This window comes from Mya arenaria, chromosome 16 (assembly GCF_026914265.1).
Source record: "Mya arenaria isolate MELC-2E11 chromosome 16, ASM2691426v1".
NCBI classification, from domain to species: domain Eukaryota; kingdom Metazoa; phylum Mollusca; class Bivalvia; order Myida; family Myidae; genus Mya; species Mya arenaria.
The window spans coordinates 23,360,245-23,376,325 of NC_069137.1; the positions used below are offsets into that span (position 1 = coordinate 23,360,245).

Genomic DNA, 16,081 nt, shown 5'->3' on the forward strand with positions numbered 1-16,081 from the left:
GCTGGTTCCCTACCCTAATAATTTAAGACAATTGACGGGGAGAAAACAAAAAAACAATTCAAATATGAACCCTGTTTAGAGGCACAATGACATAGACTGGTACCCTACCCTAATAATCCAAGACAATTGACGGGGAGAAAACAAGAAAACAGTTCAAATATGAAACCTGTTTAGAGGCACAACGACATAGACTGGTATCCCACCCTAATAATCTAAGACAATTGACAGGGAGAAAACAAGAAAACTGTTCAAATATGAACCCTGTTTAGAGGCATAACGACATAGGCTGGTACCCTACCCTAATAATCTAAAACAATATGCGGGGAGAAAACAAGAAAACAATTCAAATATGAACACTGTTTAAAGGCACAACGACATAGATTGGTTTCCTACCCTGATAATCTAAGACAATTGACGGGGAGAAAACAAGAAAACAGTTCAAATATGAACCCTGTTTAGGGGCAAAACGACATAGATTGGTACCCTACCCTAATAATCTAAGACAATTGACGGGGAGAAAACAAGAAAACAGTTCAAATTTTAACCCTGTTTAGAGGCAAAACGACATAGACTGGTACCCTACCCTAATAATCTAAGACAATTGACGGGGAGAAAACACGAAAACAATTCAAATATGAACCCTGTTTAGAGGCACATCGACATAGACTGGTATCGTACGTTCATTTTTCTACAACAATATAACTGTGATCTTAAACACTGTGTGGAAACCATCAGGTTAGAAAACTAAGCATTTTTTGTGTTATTACCAGCATTGCTAGTCCATTACATGTTGTATTTTTAGTATAATGAGGTGTCCTAATAAGGTTTAATTTCCCTTGAAGTATTCAGGATGTTTAACGTCCAAGACAGACAGTGTTCTATAACTTGATAATGACTCCTGGAAAAAAGAGGGTACCAGTCTACAATGAGACAGAACGAGAGACAGAACACGTTAAAATACAGCAAACATCACCCGCCTCAAAATAGCGTTATCAACAATGAACCAATCATAGGTATGTATTCAGGTTTATTTGTAATATTAAACGATGGTTTTGGATGAATCATATATATCATGTGATGTTTCCGGTCCGGATGGAACAAAAGCCGACTCTAGAGCACGCGCAGTACAAGCATTCTAAAATGCAATGACTCTTTAGACGAGTTAGGAATGCACATATTATTTATGTAGAATCGATTCCAAATTACATGAAATCAAATTGTTGATTTAAAAAGCATAATGCCATTTTTTAAGCTAAGCGACTTCTAGAATGGAGTACTCGTGGGTGAAGTGGTTTGTACGCGGTACGCGTTACGCGTTACACAATACGCGGTATGCAGAACCTCAAGATTGGCATCATTCGGTACTTAGACTTGCACTACATAATATCTGTTACGCAGGATTCGAGTAGAACATTCAGAGTATATTATACGCAAAGGCATGGTTTAACCCAATGCCATTCATTTTGTATATAAAGTGATCGTTCCTCTGAATTGAAACAAAAAACATCCTTTCAAAGTATTTTCCTCTGTGATTAGAAAACCATAAAACACATAGTCCCTATTCACCGTAGATAAGTATGTTCACATTATATCTTTTACGAATCCTTTTATATTTTGGTGGTAACCGTTTCTGACACATTTATACCAGAATTTTAAAAACATACTTGTATAGCCTTATCGTAAATGATGGAAAAATATTGAATGGCATAGTCAACCGACCCTACTTAAAACGTGTTCAATCGCGCGAATCAATCTATACTTCCGAGGTAACGGTTTCGAATTGATGTGAACTAGTACCAATCATTCTAACATTTTAGGTGGTTCGAGCATTTGGTGCTATGTTAAGCAGCTCAATATCCCTGTCCAGGAGCAGGGGAATCAATAGATAAGGTAAGTGGCTTTCACGATCAATGGAAGGCAGCTTAAAATAATAAGGAAAAGACACGCCCTTTGCATGGAGCAATGATGATCCATTTGTTTAATGTTGTACACAATATACAGACGCCTCATGGACTAGGTTTCCAGAGTTAGATGTACAAGGTTATGTGGCGAATACAAGACACAGTGTGTGCGTGCGTGTGTGCATGCGCACGTGTGCGTGTGTTTTTGTGTGTGCGTGTGCGTATGCGTGTGCGTATGCGTGTGCGTATGCGTGTTTACATATTGTGTTAGACATATATCCCACCAACGCAATACTAAGACTTATAATTGTTCAACTGTTGAGGAAGAAAGTCATTAAGCGCAAAAGAACAGTTCAAATCGATGTGAAATTGTATTTGAATCCTGATTTAGAATTTGTTTTTGAGGGCAACACTTGAATACATCATGCTGACATAAACAACTGTCAAACATATCATTTGTTGGCAATGCAAATCTCTACTTCTACAGAAAATGATTGTCTGACGTCTAAGGCATTTTGTAACGTTTGATACTCGATTTCTGCTGCTGTTCCGTAGCCTGCAATGTAGTGACTAATTATTGCCTGCGACGAATATACTTTTACACAATATAGTTTTATATACACGAACACGATATGGTGATACATGATTGTATATCAAACTTCAGCCGAAAAGGAAAGCTGAAAACTATGAGCTTGATAACGAAGTGAAAAACAGATAACAAACCATTAAATAAGCATACATAAAACTATTTCGAACTTGTTATGCATCGAATGACGATAGCTCAGAGGACATTTTATATGGTCTTTGAACATTCTTTCTGACCAATCTTGTTATTTCTATGACAAAGGTAAACTGTCGTGTAACGCTGTAGTCGTCCACTCTATTAAAATGTGCAACAGCTGTTAATCTCACGAGAATGATACTTGTGAACTGAACAGAGGTTGGAATATCTATTAAAACGATAATTCTGTATTGAAATTACAATGATGCGAAAGTAATACTAACTTGTGATTCTGACTACATACTTAAAACATACAAATGAATTATGAGCTGTTTTTGTTGAATATTGAATAATAAAGTCACATGTCACTGCAGAATTGTCATTGACATGAAAAGACACCAACTTGAATAGTTTCAAACAAGTAGGGCGAATCTTCGTCTTCCAGTGTCATATTATTTTAATCCAAAAATAGTTGATTGTTTTCCGTGGTCAGCTGTGCTAGATTCAATGTCAAACGTGCAACTTTGTCTTGCAATAGCTGACTTTTTTGCGTGATCAATTAATGCAAACGTGCTAAATCCGTAGTCAAACGGATTATTTCAAATTGTTGTATTTTGTAAATATGCCTTTGTCGATCGATCTCTCTGGTCAAATCAAACAACTATAAATAATTGATAAACTGCTCTAGATTTCCTGTGATACTCAGTTGCATCTCGTTTGCTTTGGATAAGCGAATTTTCGGTATTGTGAAGTTGGGCCGATATTTTTGAATGCAGTCTTATGCATGTTATATAAGATACACTGTTTGTATACACCCTTAATGGGTTCATTCCGTGCGAGAGCAAGAGAAAGCAAAGTGTTATGGGGTGTAATGTTGTTATTACATACTAGCTATGCAGACAAAGGTCATCACATTTGATCCAGTTTTCAATGTTTTGCAAAAACTGTTCCAACGACGAAATACAAACATAATAAACGCAATATGATTGTTTTTCACTTTCACATGCATAGCGCCCCGCTTATAGGCGAAATGCTTAGACCTAAAATAAATCAATGTCAAATAAAACCTGCGCGTTGCCACTCTTATGAACACAATGGGCTTACAATCCATCCAAACCTTCAAAAGGAATATATCGCAGTCTAACAGACAGGTGCATTATGTTTTCTGCGTGCGTAATTGATAGCTCAGGTTTCAATCCAGGGTAGGTTAGTCGCAAGCTTTTCTTTTTCGCGCGATCAAGAATAAAAATATATGTTTACATCAAAAGTACATGTTCAGTTGTATAAAAGAAACCGCACGTTGTGACTTCATTTGACATTCTTTCGGCGACACATAACCTGCAGCTTTGTATCAGCCATGTATGGGTATTACATTACTAGTCCCATAACATAAACCAACTGTGATATCAAGGCCATTTTTGTGAAACTAAACGATTATTCAACTGCTTGATATCATTCATTGGTATATCACATTTTATGATGAAAAAAGTAGATAAAGCGATGTTTTTGAGTTTAAAAACTCGCACATCGTTTTCACAACTTTATCTATAATAGGTCGTATAAGCCATTGCAGGTATTCAAATTTTCATAAAGATATATTACTTATATATACTTTGATACAAGTTTTTTTGCATACCATTGGTCAATGGTACACTTTAAGGAATAATATTCAACTGAACACCCCACCCCCCGACAGTGACAACGTTTGATGTTTATTTAATCTACGTGCAGAGTGTATTGTTTGATTGTATTGTAATAATTGCAAATATAATGTGTGTGTAATGCACATATAAAGTCCCCAAACTCACAGAGAACCATCGGGCCTACAATCTGTTTATGTCTAGCTACGCCTCTGGCTAATAAGGTGGTAGGAGTGAAATGAAGATTTAATTAGAAAATATCATGTCTAGTGAGTCGATGATGTTTTTGTTAACGTTTTCGGATAAACAGGCGGCAAGTGCTCTTAACGCTATGGCCTTCATCATGTAATATAATTCAAGTCATTATGAAAGAAAATATCCGAACGTTAGCACACACTTCTTGAGGGAAGTGGTGGTGAATTATAACATTCTTTTAGAGGGAAATTTTACAAAACGTTCAAGTAATATCATAAGCAGTTTTGTAGATTTTTACGTATAAATTGACAGTATGATGGATATCCTTTCTGTCGGACCGATGAATAATTGAATGAATGGATGAATGAATAAATGAACGAACGAACGAACGAACGAACGGACGAAAGGACGGACGGACAGACGAACAAACGAAATAATAAATGAATGAATGAATGAATGAATGAATGAATGAATGAATGAATGAATGAATGAATGAATGAATGAATGAATGAATGAATGAATGAATGAATGAATGAATGAATGAATGAATGAATGAATGAATGAATGAATGAATGAATGAATGAATGAATGAATGAATGAATGAATGAATGAATGAATGAATGAATGAATGAATGAATGAATGAATGAATGAACGAATTCATTAATTCATTAATTCATTAATTCATTTATGACTAATGGTACACAGAATCATAATAATTGGTTGTTTTCGGTATTTTAACTCTAAAATGCGTATAATAATATTTCGTTCACATGATGAGGGTTCCAATTTAGGGGTAACGGAGTAAACCTTCTTGGATAATCATTAATAATTACACTGACCTTAGGGCTCACACATGTGGTTTAAAAACAATAAAGATGCTGTGAAATACTACTTTCACGGACACGTGTATGTTTTGGCTTCTTTTCGTGCTCTACGTCCTCTAGGTATATGTACATTTTACAACATTTTCAAACGGATACATTGATGTATACAAGTAGCAGCAATATTACCCACAATACCTTTAATATCAGATACAACTTTTCCCAACGGTTTTAAAAGCACACACAAGGTGGTGTAAGCTAATAGCTTCAATTATCAGCAATCTTATTGCTGTGAAAAAGCTGTACAATCAATACAAACATGAACACATTATAAAAATGGCAGTCATACCAAAGTGAAAAATTAGCTCTAATTACTGTAAACACGGCACAGTGCAATTTAAGTCGTCTCCTGCATCAATGATACTATCTGGTATGTGTTTATTTCAGTAGTGCGTGCTATACTTCACCTCGTTTGAAGAAGCGTGAAAAATGGAGAAGAAAGGATTAAATATCCGAAGGGGCGGGTCCAGGAATTGATGTTAGAGGGGGAGCACTTTGGGTCCGCTGCCCCAACGAACCGAAATAAGAAGGCTTGGGGATATTTAGCTTGGCGACCTCCTTAAATAAATCTTCGCTAATTTAAGGAGTGGCGTATTCTATTTTTTTTATTTACAACGCAAAAGCCTGAGTCTTCCCCTGAATTAAATATATTATGTCCTCTGTTTACATTTAAATAACGCATGTTATATATTGTAACGACTGCACTTATATCTTATCCCACGTTTTTGATTTATTTTGTAATGGTGGCAACTCTAAATATAAACATTGATGTGGATGGCCAAAACTCTATTATGTATAAACAAACCGCAAAATGAAAAGGGAAAACGCAACTTTCCCTTTTCAGCATGGTAACATTTTTATTCAACAGAAACCCTTTGTAATGTCCTCAAAGCATTTCTGTAGGATTAGAAATATCTTTGGGAATATTACCAAACACTTCATAGTATAGTATTGAAGAGTTATAGTGTGGTTTTCAACATTTCTGGTAATATTCCCAAAAGTATCCATAGTATGCCAGGTTTTCTGGGAATATTACCAATTTGATCTTGAAAATTTGGTAACATTACCAAAACATTTTGAAAATATTTCCAAACACTTTGTAGTATAGTATTGAAAGTTGTGGTGGGGGTTTTAACATTTGTGGGAACATTCCCAAAATAATCGATACTATGCCGAGAGATTTTCTAAAATATTCTTCAACTATGAAAAGTCACAAATATTTGGTAATATTCCCAAAAAAATGTTGAACATTTTCTGCTAGGATTCTGAATATAATGTCCAGGTTTTCTGGGAATATTACCAATTTGATCTTGAAAATTTGGTAACATTACCAAAACATTTTGAAAATATTTCCAAACACTTTGTAGAATAGTATTGAAAGTTGTGGTGGGGTTTTTAACATTTGTGGGAACATTCCCAAAATAATCCATACTATGCCGAGAGATTTTCTAAAATATTCTTCAACTATGAAAAGTCACAAATATTTGGTAATATTCCCAAAAAAATGATGAACATTTTCTGCTAGGAATCTGAATATAATGTCCAGGTTTTCTGGGAATTTTACCAATTTGATCTTGAAAATTTGGTAACATTACCAAAACATTTTGAAAATAATTCCAAACACTTTGTAGTATAGTACTGAAAGTTGTGGTGGGGGTTTCAACATTTTGGGAACATTCCCAACTTCAACATTTGTGGGAACATTCCCAAAATAATCAATACTATGCCGAGAGATTTTCTAAAATATTCTTCAACGATGAAAAGTCACAAATATTTGGTAATATTCCCCAAAATAAGTGATGAACATTTTCTGCTATTATTCTGAGTATAATGTTCAGGTTTTCTGGGAATATTTCCAATTTGATCTTGAAAAGTTGGTAACATTACCAAAACATTTTAAAAATATTTCCAAACACTTTGTAATATAGTATCGAAGAGTTATGGTGAGGTTTTCAACATTTCTGGTAATATTCCAAAAAGTATCCATAGTATGTTGAGAGGTTTTCTAAAATTAATAAAAACTAGGGGTTGTCACAAATATTTGGTATTTTTTCTGAATTATGAACATTTTCGGCTAACATTTAAAATTCGTCTTGGAAATAATGTCCAGGTTTTCTGGGAATATTACCAAAGTTAATCTTGAAATTTCTGGTAACATTACCAAAACCTTTCGGGAATATTACCAAACATTTCAAAGTATAGTATTTAAAGTTATAGTGGGGGTTTTAACATTTTTGGGAACATTCCCAAAACTATCGATATTATGCCGAGAAATTTCCAAAAATATTCTTCAACTATGAAAAGTCACAAATATTTGGTAATATTCCCAAAATAAATGATGAACATTTTCTGCTAGGATTCTGAATAAAATGTCCAGGTTTTCTGGGAAAATTATTTGAGAATATTACCAGATGAATTAAAAACAAACTAATTCAACAAAAAGCCTTTGAAAACTCCACAAATAGTTTATGTAGGACCAAACAGTTCATAGTATAGTATTGAAAACTGGGCCTTTTCAACATTTTTGAGAACATTCCCAAAATAATCCATATTATGCCGAGAGATTTTCTATATCATTCTTAAACTAGAATTGTCACAAATAATTGGTAATATTCCCAAAATGAATTACGAACATTTTCCGTTATCGTTCTCAAATTCATCCTGAATACAATTATATTATCTTGAAATATTTGGAAACATTACCAAAACTTTTTTGGGCATATCAAAAGATGAATTGAAATAAAATAATCCAAAAGAAAAAGCTCCACGTGGGCTGCTGTAGGACATGAAACATTCTGGAAATATTACCAAAATCTTCATTGCATAGTATTAGAATTAACAGCAGGTTTTTCAGCATGTTTGTAATATTCCCAGAATAATCTAAAGTATGACTAAATTGTTCTAAACATTTCTAAAACATGCAATATTCGCAAATGTTTGGTAATATTTCCAATAAAAATATAAACATTTTATAACAAGAGATGTTTGTCAAACATTAATCCCCACCACCCCCTGAGCGCCATGTTGTCAGGATTATTTGAACAATCGAAATATGCATGGACTTAAATGACAGCTGATTGGTCATTGCCATTGGATGACTTTAAGGCAGTTTAAAGATTATGACCATTCAAAGCGTGAGGATAGTAGACATAGTGTTCAATCGTGTTCAGATGATAACATATATTTGCAGATAAAATGTGTCCTCTTAGAAGGGAATAAGTAAATATGACAACATTTTAATGGCGAATATGAGTTATGACCATGACGTTTGACTCTAATAAGTGTTGATTGATAGAAAGACATAGATTACATATTCCTGGTTGTTTAAACCTACTAGAATGTTATTTCAGTATTATAGGTATGTCTCTTGCAATTTTATAATTTGACAATAATTATTTTAAATACAAGTGTGGACTTTCGCATATTATGATTTTAAAAAAACACAGAAAAGAACAGAACAGACGTTTATAAGTCATATACATCAGAACATCGTCTAAACACATACACTTAGGTTTTTGATATCAAATGCTTGTACATGGTTAGTGCTATGGTTAAAGACACAAATATGTTAACGTAAAGGCAGCAGTATCAGAGGATGAACTAAATTAATAATAATAATAATAATTATTAGGAATAACATTACGAATACATACTGATTCTTTAACATAATCGCAGAGCTTAACCAGCTCACATTTATTGACAGAGTTAAATATATTTCTGGGAATATTACCAACTAAATCTTGAAAGGTTTGGTAACATAACCAAAACAATTCGGGGATGTTACCAGATGAAGTGAAATACAAATATGATTATTTGACAAACATACAAACAGCCAACAGACAAATAGAACTTAAGATGCAAAACTAGACATGCTGGTATTACGACTCTTGCTAATTTACTGCCGGAGATACGTGTGACAAAATGTTTTGTGACAGCTGAATGAACCGACGAACAGACAGACAAGTGAAATCTATTTGCCTCTCAGACTGGGGCATTTAAATGAATAGCAGTATTGAACATTTTTCGGTTATAACACATATACAGTTTTAAACAATTTATTCACAACGTGAATGACAAACAACTAAGTGTATGTTATGAACTGTACATTTAAAGTATGCTTAAATAAAAAAAGTCATCGAGAACATGATTAACATAATTGGTGAATGTTCCATCAGTAAACATGGCGCAGGTTCAATACTTTTTTATTGTTCTATGTTTCTTTCCATATCATTAAAATAAACCTAAAGTATCTGCTTAAAATTATCTATTCAAGAAAATAATAATACTTCTATCATTCTTTTTCGTCATTTACAAGACATTTTCTTGATCGGAATACTTTATAGTGTATACTAAGCAACCTATAGCAAACATTTAAAAGTGGATTGATATTTCGTACAAGGATGTCACTATATCAGACTCTGAGTCAGCTTATGCTGGACACAAATGTTGTTGTAAGAAGGGGTATTTCATACAATCAAATTATGAAAACAAAATTGAAAAAAAAATATAATAAACACAGAGTAGATGAGCCAAAGCATGATGGCCTTCGAACTGTTATCAAGTGACAATAAAGGTTATAAATGTAATATTTCATGGATACCAAAGACGGCACTTTCTCAAATATGTCAGGCTTTATGCACAGAGGAGTGGATAAATAAAAAAAAACTCCATCACAGAAATCACAGGAAGAACTTTAATAATGAGTTATGTAGGGTAAGAGCTTAGCATACTGGAATGGCTCTCGAGAGACCAAGACTAGATTCCCGACTTCGCCATTGACCGATTCTCTCTGTTCAAAAAATGAAACTTGAATTATTTACTTACTAAAATAAAATAGGCTTTAAGGCAAAGCAACAATATATAAAAAATAACTCAATCATAAAATGTACAAATATTTACAAAATGTAAACACAATGTAAGCTTACTGAAATACAAAAACAAGGTTTAAAAGATATGTACAGGCACACTATTATCTGATATTTATGATCATACCAAATATATGAGGTTTTGGATGTCTGAAGCTTGTTTGGAACAATACGAAGCTACGGACTGATTTATAAGTTGAATCTGAATTTCCGATAATTGTATTACGTTGTCTTTCTTACATCCTTCGAATTTTGCAATTAAAAATCGACGATTATTTTTCATTTTGTCCAAGGGATTCAAAATCACGCTCTGTTTATTTTTTTACGTTGAGAGAACTTGTTAGTTTTCCGACTGGCCGACGGGCAAAGGTCATCATGTTTCCCTCCATTTCTCCAATATACACACTCTGGTTTGTATATTCCACAACTGCCACCTGAAGACTAACCAAACATATAAGTATTTCCTAGATTTTATAGATGTGGTGTATTCTTAAAATTACAGTGTATACTACATATTGCCATTACAGCCAAAATCCAATTAATGATCATTTTAAGCTCAGTATATTTGTTATATAATGTCTTATACTTTAATAGACAAATGGTTTGTTATATAATGTTTCATACTTTAATAGACAAAAGGCTTTATATTTCTGTATTTATACTTGAACATACCGTCATATGGTCTGCTACTTCGGCTAAAGTTTCAGTTTCTGCTGTCTGAAAATATATTTTTGAATCCTGCTGTACTAAAATAACGATTAACTTTAAGAAAAGCATATAACAAACAGAGGTGCGGAAACCATAATAAACATATGCTGGACGGAGGCGGGATTCGAATCCGCAACAGCGTGATTTTAAAGTATATGGTCTAACCACAGGACCGGGGCTCTAAAGCAATTGCAAAAGTATACTTTGCTCTTAAGTATGTATGATGTTTTTGCACTATTTCTTGGGTTGCCAAATTTATGAATATGGCTGAGTATTATACATGTATTATACATGTATGCCACTTGCCAAGTTTTCATTTGAATACTGGTAGGAAAGTTTCAGTTCATTACTAAAATCATTTATTATGCTCAGTTATAATTGTTACATAAAATAAGATTTTGCCAGTTATCTTTGGTAAAGAAATCATGGAAAATAAACATTAATAATTTAGCATGTATAAGTTGTTTTTCTTAAATTCAATTATTATTTTCATACAATCTTTACAACTACTGAACTATAACTTTAACTTAATTTTGCGGTTGGCAATTTCTCTTTTTAGTTGGAAGTGTTTAGCTAATTCGATTACGTATCAACGTTATTATTAGTATCCTACATGGCCGAGAGCGTAAGATAGGTTCATAACCAACCTGTGCGTCGGGTGTTTTGTGGAAACGAGGTTTACTCGAGGTTTACTGAGTTTTCACAGAACACCCTGAGCGAGTGTTGGGACGAACCATTCTTATACGGGCGGCTATGGTATATGCTTTTTCTCCCATCTCAGTCTAACAAAATGAGGTAAAAATGTATTTTTACTGGAACTCTTTATGACAATAAAAAAGTACAGTTGAACACCGTTAATTGAAAATCGTAGGGACCCAAAAAATATTTCGGGATAACGATATTTCGGATTAACAACTTTCAAAAAATTGACAGCGTTCGCGAATAATAGATGACGTGATATACTAAGTCGTGAAGATTGCAATTTCGGTTACACGTTACCAATATGATACATTCGGTTTGAGTGATATTTCGTATACAAAAATATTTGTTGATTTATTATGTACTAAATGACAAATAATTCGTTTTTTTTACTTCTTTATTAAAACATAAAACGTTTAAAACAAATTGACAGCACATGTATGCATTCGGAACATAGTACGGATTATTCGGAAGCGGGTTAAGTGAGCAATGCGTATTTTCGATTGATATTCATGTTGTGTTAACCAGAAATTATATACACACTACATCACCTAAATGAATTGCTAATTTTCTGACATCGATGATTGTAAAATACGCGTGCTCAATTTCATTCTTTAACAAGCGCTAATTGTGCTCCATTGTCACCCCAAGCCTAGTTTAATTGAAGTATGGTGTGAAAAACTATGACATGATAAGGTTCGAAATAAGAATTGATAAATAGGTGTGAAATACCAAATCGGGCCCGTAATTTTTACTTGGGAATAGCGATTAATTCGGACTAGCGATTTCGGATTATAGATTAAAAATTTAGTTAAACAAAGTAGGAGTAAAATCGGGACCCAAAAAAAATAATAGCGATCAATTCGGATAAACGGTGTTCGGAATAGCAGTGTTCAACTGTATATCATACGGGTCTTTGTTTTATCTTTGCCCGAGGGCAAGATACTAATTTCCTGCATGGCCAAATTTTTGGATCTACTTATCTGAGGTAGGAGAAAAGTATGTCTATCAAATATTATCAGTCATATGTAATAAATGAATTCAGCCTAGTTTTAAGTTGTATGTCTTCAGACAAACAAACCTTATCGAATCTGGCATTGTTTGCTGATGTAACAATATTTTACCAAAATGCAAATTAGTAATAAGAACTACATGAGTTATGAATGTTGACCCTTTGGTTTACTATGATTTATAATATACTTGTCAATCATCTTACACATATATCAACTTTAACACGTTTTCATGATGTAAGCTCATCTTTCTTAAACAGACGAGCTAAAACAAATGCAAGGAATATGGTCATAATAGGTACCCCATTTACTTCTAGGTTGATAAGATGCGGCATTTATGTATGTGGTTAGAGGCTGTGGACTTTGTTATTTAAGTTGAAGCTATAAACATGCACATATACATAATAATCATGAGAAATAACGAACTTCATTGAATATAATTTATTTCCATGTAAAAAACGGTACCTTTGGTAGGGAAGCCCTTGCCCTTGCTGCTGTCTGTTCTGCCATTTTCACTCTTGAGCATTAGACTATCATTCTCTGCATACATTCTGTTTTGGTTTGCCTGAAATATATGTTCATGGCCTCAAAATTTGCCATATTTTTCTAAATCGACATAGGAAATATTGAATAAACATTTTAATAGTACAGGCGTATATTCACAGAGAATTCATGTTCATTTTATGAATAATATTTATAGATAAGCATGTGTGCTTTCCTTTTTTATGTTCTTTATAAGGTTGTTCATATATAATGAAATACTTGTAACAAAATAGAGGGCCTATGCTTATTTATTTACACTACTTTAAAAGTTGAACACCGACAAGGTCTCTTAACAGAAATGGAAATATTACGATACAATAAAAAGACATGTCAATAATTAATCAAAATAGTTTAAAACATTTACCATTTTAAGCATTTAATATTTAACGGCATATTACCTGCATATCTGCAATCTGCCTGTCTTTATTTACCAGTTTTTCTTTCAAATTTTGAATATCCCCTTGTAACTGAAAAATAAACAATTACAATTAAACCCTTATACTATTCAACAACATAATAATGTATGGACTTTCACATTTATCTCATGTAGTCTTCACGCGTGTGAAAAGAAATTGTTTGTTATATTTGTATTTACAACTTATTGTGTGTGATTTTCCCAGCAAATTAAAAACATTTAAAACATTACTATATGGGCAAACCGGGTACTATACCTCATTTATTTGCCGCGTTTTAGCGATGCACTTCTTTTCGAGGTGATTGATATCAGGATATATGTTGCATCTCGCATCCCTGAAATACAACAAAGTATGGCAGCTCGTAGTGATAATCTGGGCAAAGAGATTGTTCACAGGTGTGCCTAAAATATTATCATTCCTTGTAACACCATTTAACAATCCTCAATCCACGGATATTAATTTAGTTTTATACATCTAAATACAAAGAAATGGATGTTTGACATGGATTCATAGCAAACGCTACAGACGATCCATTTCAAAATCATGAAAGATTTAAATAAATTGAAATAGTGATGACTAAAGAACAACTAGACAAATATAACATTAAAAAACTTCAGAAAAGATACCTAGTTGCGCTAATTAAAAAAACAGAACAACAACAGGAAGTCCAATTATGTAAAAAAAAATATTGCCAAAAATGCTGCATGACAAATATACGAATTATTTGGTATTTGCCCGGCTTCCATGTGTCACTTTAAAAAGTCGTGATTAGGAAAGTGCAACTGTCACTTGTTTATAAGTATATGAGCCAGAGTCACAAAGCGTAACAGAAATGTAAACCACCTTGTGTCGTAATGCACCTGGGATGATTAAGGCTTAGGTTACTTTTACTATAAAAATGTTTTACTAATAAATAGTTAGACGACCTGAAGTAAGTTATAAGTTATTAAGAATGGGCGAAGTGAGCATACATTGAACAATTTTACCTTGAAATCTAACCATTTCAAGAACAGGGATCTGCTTTGCCTGAATCCTGGCTTCGTACCGGAAATAAACTGTTCTAACTTGCATTGAATGCTTTCATCATCTTCAAAGGAAACCTGTTTTGTGGAAAATTGTGAAAGATATTTATTTTAAACAAGATAAATATAATCATCACAACTAGTGCTTCTGAATTTCTTTATATGATATTATTATTATAATTATTATTTTTAAAAAGGCGTTCATAAACTTTGCTAGGAAAATATGCGTGGCAAAACTTAGTTGCAAATTGCTCATATCAACTCATATAATACTTGATAAATGTTTAATTATAGCATTGCAATTTGTTGATAGAAAGATGATAATAAAAACTAATGTTGTTTGAAAAACCAAACATAAATTATATGTTTTAAATTAGTAAAATGTGTAAGGAATGCAAATGTGGAACTTAGCGAAAATTGTTTGACAAAGGTATTTTTTTACACTGTTTCATGAAGGCAGAAACTGTTTTAAAACTGTGCATCCGCTTTTACAAAGGGTTAAAGGCAATAACACCATAAGAATCATATCTTTTTACAAATAAACAAAAATATAGTAGTATTTACCTTAATGCAACCAATGCCGCCACAATGAACATGCTTGATTACTCTTCCATTGAATTTTTGTTCTTTAGTTTGGAAGATATGACCATCAATACTCCACTTCATTGAAAATTCCATTTTACATGCATGCGCTTGCTCAGTGAACTTAGGAATGGAGAGGGCAGTGCGTATGCAAAATAAGACTTTCCCCTGCTAGCCACTGACACTGACGCGATGCAAGTTTGTTCAGCATAATGATGTATAACTAATTCTTGTGATCAGTTTGATAAGCATGGCATTGGGGTAATTTAAGATCTAGCACTCTGGTGGCTGGATAGTTAATGCCAAAATTTAATTGCCATCTACATCCCAGGGGCTTTGTGTCAAAGCCAACTGATTATGGTGCATTAAGTGCCTCGTTTAAGAAATGTTTTACCAATTTATATCATGGTGTAGTTAACTTGTGTGAAATATAAAGAATTATTTAAGGATAACAATGTCTGTTTAACCGTAAACCATTTAAACTTTCTGATATGATGACGTCTTCGAAAAGGTGTATTTGTGTAGAACTCATGAGAGTTGAGCTAATCGTGTTTAAATTAAATAAATCAAATTAATCATCAATATTCCAAGTAAAACATATTTTTATCAATTTCATTAAAATTAAACATGATGTAAATATACTTCAAAATACTTAAATAGCGTTCGTATTCTCTCTCATTGTTCGTAATCAATTAATATATGAAGTTTTATTGAGTCGCTCAAAATTTTGTAATTTCACTCACACAAAAATCGAAATGGACAGATTGCCGGGGAGACGGCTATTATTATCTTACCAGTTTTCTATTTTCAGTAATATGTGCTTGTACATTGTTGCCGGCAAGTCAACCAGAACTTGACTTTACAAAGAGACGCATTTTTCAATCCTCAGACTGCAAC

General features: G+C 33.2%; 1 protein-coding gene across 2 annotated transcripts in view; it reads left to right on the plus strand.

The window, feature by feature from the left end:
• Positions 1–1,828: 1,828 nt before the first annotated feature.
• The window catches only part of LOC128221045 (uncharacterized), a 405,331-nt gene continuing 391,078 nt past the window's right edge, over positions 1,829–16,081 (plus strand). For both annotated transcript variants that reach the window (XM_052929459.1, XM_052929462.1), the window contains exon 1: positions 1,829–1,890. The gene's annotated coding sequence lies outside the window, so the exon portion shown is untranslated. The remainder of the gene's footprint in view (positions 1,891–16,081) is intronic.